We start from the raw sequence: 6,000 nt of genomic DNA, 5'->3' as shown, positions 1-6,000 counted from the left end.
GATAAATGAAGAAGACAATACTTCCCAAATCAGGGGGTGTCATAAAGAAAGATGGGGACCAATTATTTCTAAGCATCATCTTAACAAATGTTGGGTTGTTTTTTGTTTCTTTTCTTGAGGTGCTGGGAGATTGAACCCAACATCTGGCACAGTCTAGGAAGGTTCTCTACCACTGATCTACATTCCAGCTCATGGGTGTCTTTCCACTTTAAATTTTGATGTTAGGAACATTATTCCTCCTTTCTCAAAAAAAAAAAAATGCATATTTGAATTGACCATAAAATCAAGTTCAAATTATCTTTCTCAATATTCAAGTCCCTCCAAACTCTCCTCTCCTTACTCATTCTTCAACCTAATCTTGTATTTCACCTCTCCTTTATTGTACCCTGGCCAAATGTTCTACTCTATACCAATGGAATCACCACTCCGTGGCTTTCCCATTGATTACTCATCCTCGTTCCCCTGCCTCGATACCCTTCCTTCAGGGCTTAGGCTTGAGTCGTAAGGGAAATTCCCTCTCTGACCACCCCAGCAAGTGTCCATCTCCATCAAATTTAACCTAATTCTCTCCATATTTTTGTGTTGTTCATTTAATGGAAGGTTTCCTTTGATTTTTACTTGGAATTAAAGGTTTTTTTTTTTAATTTACTCAATATATTTTTAAAGGAGCTTACGCTGTGTCAGAAGATGTTTACTTCTGGGAATCCTCAAGAGTGTCTTATTCATAGAATGATGAAGATGGATTTAATTTTTAAGAGCATGAGCTCTAAAGTCAGATATAAGCTTGAATCCTGGATATCTGACTTTAGAGCTCATGCTCTTAAAAATTACACATGTGCTCTCTTCAAGTCAGCCCTTCTAATTATCATTAGTGAAACTGGTAACAGTGTTAGCTCCATATGGTGGTTTTGAGGGCTAAATGAATGTATATGTATATTGCATATACCTGGCACATAGAACATATTCAATAAATGAAGCAGCACATAGATGGGAGTGCCATGGCAGAAACTGGTGAAGGCAAGGGGAAAGCCTCGAGTAGCAGTAAATAAACTGACGTCACAGCAGGTGATGGAGGACCTGAGACTAACACAGAGAACTTTAGGTTATAAGAATTTCCTTTCACTTCTAAGAAATCAAAGAACTACTGAAATTTTTTTGTGTTTTCTTTTCTCTCTCTCTTTTTTTTATACTGAAATTTGAACCCGGGGGTGCTCTGCCACTGACCACATCCCCATCCCTTCTTGTTTTTTATTTTGAGACAGGGTCTTGCTAAGTTGCACAGGCTGGCCTCAGACTTGCGGTCCTTTTGCTTCAGGCTTCCAAATTGTTGAGATTTCAGACATGCACCACCATGCCCAGCTCTGAAATTTTGTTTAATGTTTATTAATTTATTAATTTCCCTCACTCCTCTCTTTCCCACTATTTTATAACATCTCTCTTTCTAGTGCTGAAATTGTTTTGAATAGGATTTTGAATATTATATAGACTTCTTATGTTACATGAGAGATTTGTTTGAAGCAATGTACAAAAAATGGATTGAGGAGCTGGGTGTGGTGGTGCATGTCTATAATCTCAGAAGCTTGGGAGGCTGAGGCAGGAAGATCACAAGTTGAAGGCCAGCCTCAGAAACTTAGCAAGACCTTGTCTCTAAACGAAAAAAAAAATTATATATGTATACATATTTTGTATATGTGGATAGATAGATAGATCGATTGATCGATAGATGTGCGGCTGGGGATGTGGCTCAGTGGTTAAGTGCCCTTGGTACAAAAAAAAAAAAAAAAAAAGAGGTATTGGTCATAAATTTGAGAAAATTCAATTTATTTATTTATTTTTTTATGACAGGCAGAATTCTGATAAAATCCATTTTAGATCTTCTATTTGACATTCAAGATAAAATATATTTGGCATATAAGAGTGGACCTTATTAAGTGGTGATTCAAAGTTAATTTAGTCAGAGAGCATGCTGGCAGTTATATCAGTGCACCAAAGAGTACATGATCAGAAATAGTTGGGGGCCAACAGTATGGTTATAGAATTCTAAATGTTGTGTAGAGGTGTGTAATGAAGATCTGGCAGAGGCCTGGTGTTATGAATTTGTCACAGGGCCTGGGGTGGGATGCCCATGGTAGTCAAATAAAAAGGAAGTTTCAGAGTGACAATCTTTTATTTCTGTCTTACCCATGGCAACAGGAGTTAGATCAGTTTCCTCAGAAAGCTTTGCTATGGGCAGAACCATCTGCTAGTGTAATTAGTTGTGCATGAAATGAAAAGTCCAACCAGCAGAGCCTCTGAGTCCAGAGGAAGCCTTGCTTCTGCCTTCACTGGTAATCCTCTTTCCTCATGTTTCTGTACAGTTTCCATTGTGAGTTGCTTTATTCAGTCTTCACTTTTTACAGAATTCTATAGACTTTCTGTAGTGCTTTGTGTGAAAATAAAATTTACCATTAAGTTCTTACTAAATTTAAACAATGTTAGTAATTATGGGATCTGAAACTGCTTGTAAAGAAACAGAGTAAGTATATTTTACTGAGTCATGAGACAACGGATTAAGGGGCAATATGAAATAATTTTTTAATACAGCATCAGTTCAAGAGTCAAAAATTTTGCATTTCTTTATTTTCACAGGAAATCTTCTCATTGTATTTAATTTATATCTTGTAGAAGAAAATAATCACTAAGACCATAAAAATAGATTTTGTAATGGGATTAATCAGCAAAGCATAAGCATTTTCAAAGTTAATTGTTCAAAATCTATGAAAAAATTGACACAAATACAAAGATCAGCAATATTCTTGCAGTCAGTAGGGAAACATCTAATTTTATCATAATTTCAATAAACTGAAAGCATATACTTGCTTTCTTTAAACTCTTGATCTTCTTTAGGCTGTATTTTAAAAATCAAACCAGACTATGCCAAAAGAGTCAAAATAGTAATCAAAATGCAAAGTTGCTGTAATAGATATTACATGACTTATGATATATGGTAACCTATTCTGATCTTTATTCTTGAGTTTGATTTAATCCTCAACCACTATTCCTTCCCTAACTTTTATCTCAGGATGAGGTTGTGGGATGGTATTGAGCTGTATAATACACACATTACTGGGGGCTTTTGTGTGTGTGTGTGTTTTAGGGGGAGGTACTGGGGATTGAACTCAGGGGCACTCAACCACTGAGCCATCATCCCCAGCCCTATTTTGTATTTTATTTAGAGACAAGGTCTCACTGAGTTGCTTAGTGCCTTGCTTTTGCTGAGGCTGGCTTTAAACTTGCAATCTTCCTGCCTTGGCCTCCTGAGCTGCTGGGATTACAGGCATGCGCCACTGTGCCTGGCTTTTTTTTTTTTTTTTTAACTTACAGTTCATGATTAGTTTTCTAGGCTGTACATTTTCAGGTGGTCATTAATTGTGTGAAGATACATCTCTGTCTGAGTTCTATGATGCACACCTGTAATCTCAGGGACTAGGGAGTCTGGGGTGGGAGGATCACAAGTTTGAGACCAGCCTCAGCAATATAGGAGATCCAAAGCAACTTACCGAGATCCTGTCTCAAAATAAAAAAATAAAAGGACTAGGGTGTAGCTCAGTGGTTAAGCACCCTTGGATTCAATAGCCAGTATTAAAAAAAAAAAAAAAAAGATACATCTCTGATAATTCAGTTTGGTCTGGACTTTTAATTATTCTGAGGTGAATGACTGTGCTTCCTTTGGCATCACTTATATACCTTTGGCAGCATATACTAAAATTGGAATAATTCTAATGACAAAATATGGTATTTGAAGTTTTTCTGGATTTTCCTTGGTGCTGGGGGTTCAGACCCAGGACCTCAAGCATGCTAAACAAGCACTCTACCACTGAGCTACAACCTCAGCTTTCAAATACTGTTTTTTTTGTTGTTGTTGTTGTTTGTTTTTTAATATCTTAATCAAGCCCCATGTCCTAAGGCTGAGGGTGTAGCTTGGTGATAGAGCAGGCACTTGCACTATGCCTGTAGTCCCAGCTACAGGGAGGTTGAGGCAAGAGGATTGCATGAGCTCAGGAGTTCAAGGCCAGCCTGGGAAACAAGTGAGACTCTGTCTCAAAACAACAACAAAAAAACCCTCTATGTTACCATAATTAGGAGGTGTTTTTTATTTTTATTTATTTTGTATACATGTGGTACTGTTGGGGCAGACAGATGAGGATGGTGGGAATACAAGGTTAAGAGAGTAATTCTATACAATGGACCCACTGTGCTGACCCCCACCTGCTTTCTTTTCCAAGAGGAAATTCACAGGCAGCCTTGCCTGGCCTATATGGATAGGCTATGTCACATTCCTCAGGCAAAGGATCTTAAGGTAAAGAAGACTTGTATTATGGGATCTCTCCATTTTCCTTCCTTGTGCCCAACTGTAGAGAATTAAAAATACCCCAGGAAGCAGGGCATCTCCCTACTTCCTTGGTCCATCAAACTCCCTTAGTGCATCCCCTTATTGTGGAGGTGATCCCTGCATCCTGGGGCAATGTATTGTCTAAGGCAGAATGCATACCTCTTAAGGGTGCCTAAAGGGTCCAGGACCTGGTCTAGCCTGACTTTCCAGATCCCCTGTCTCTCCTGTTCTTTAGCATTAGGGAGGAACTTTGCAGAATCCCAGAATAAAGAACAGATGTCCCCTTTGGCTAGGGGACATCTCCCCATTCTGTACCTTCTAGAGGCCAGCAGTTCCCACCTCTCCTTCCATAACCCCTGGACTTAACCTTACCAGCATAGTCATAACTTCTCTCCTTCTTCATGGGTGGTCATGAAAAGGGTGCAAGCCTCTGGACTATCTACTCTTACTGGGTGACTTGTTACTCTGGGAGACTGTGAAGCCCTTAAATGACTTCTATAATAAATCCTGCTCTGTCTGTGCTGAGTCTACCATCACTTAATAAACTTTCAGGGTAGAGAGAACTGGGTCTCACTCAGAATAAAGGATACTAACTTTCTGATAACTATTTAACTTAAGGGAGGACATTTGCCTTTAAAATTTGTCTTACATGTTCTCTTTGTCCTTTTGGGTCCTCATACTCACAGGACCAGGATTTCATATCAAGCTTCTCAATCTGAAGTAGGGGGCAAGCCCATTAGTACTCTGGGTGATAATCCCTCCTGTTCCTATCATCCTCATCTGTTTGTCTCCTTATAGTACTAAGGATTAAACCCAAGGCCTCCTGCATGTTGACAAGCATTATCCCACTGAGCTATATCCCTATTCCTTTTCATTTTATTTTGACATGGGGTCTTGCTCTTTTGTCCTAACTGGGTTTGAACTGGTGATCCTCCTGCCTAAAACTTTTGACTACCCGGGATTACAGGGATTATAGGCATGTGCCACTGTGCCCATTCAGGTGTTTCTACTGTAACATTTACAAACAGTATTTAAAATTTTTGGTATCAGGGATTGAATTTAGAGACACTTAGCATAATTTTGTATTTTATTTAGAGACAGGATCTCACTGAGTTGTTTAGCACCTTACTTTTTTGCTGAGGTTGAAACATTTTTTTAGTTGTCAATGGACCTATATTTTACTTATTTATATGTAACGCTGAGAAGTGAACCCAGTGCCTTACATATCCTAGACAAGTGCTCTACCACTGAGCCCCAATCCCAGCCCTCAAACAGTATTTTGGTTATCATTTTCCTACTACACATAAGTGCTTTTTAGAGTTGCTAGGGGCTAGCTTAGCCACTTTCTACTTGATTTAGTATATAGGAAATGATTAGTAAACATTTTATTTTTTGGGTAGAAATAGAAAGAAAGGGGAAAGAAAAAGTGAAGGAAAGAGAGAAAAAGTGAAGGAAAGAGAAAAAGTTCACTTAAATAGGAAGCTTAAAACTGAACTAGAATAGTAAATTTCAAATTTCTTATCATTTAAACCTGATTTTTTTTTAAACATGGGATTGAACATACTGATGCTTTACCCTGAGCCACATCCACAGCCCTTTATATTTTTTATTTTGAGACAGGGTCTTGC

The sequence above is a fragment of the Marmota monax genome, unplaced genomic scaffold, assembly GCF_021218885.2.
Source record: "Marmota monax isolate L192 unplaced genomic scaffold, Marmota_monax_Labrador192_F-V1.1 WCK01_AAM20220418_F8-fsc00023, whole genome shotgun sequence".
NCBI classification, from domain to species: Eukaryota; Metazoa; Chordata; class Mammalia; order Rodentia; family Sciuridae; genus Marmota; species Marmota monax.
This window is presented reverse-complemented; position numbering follows the sequence as displayed.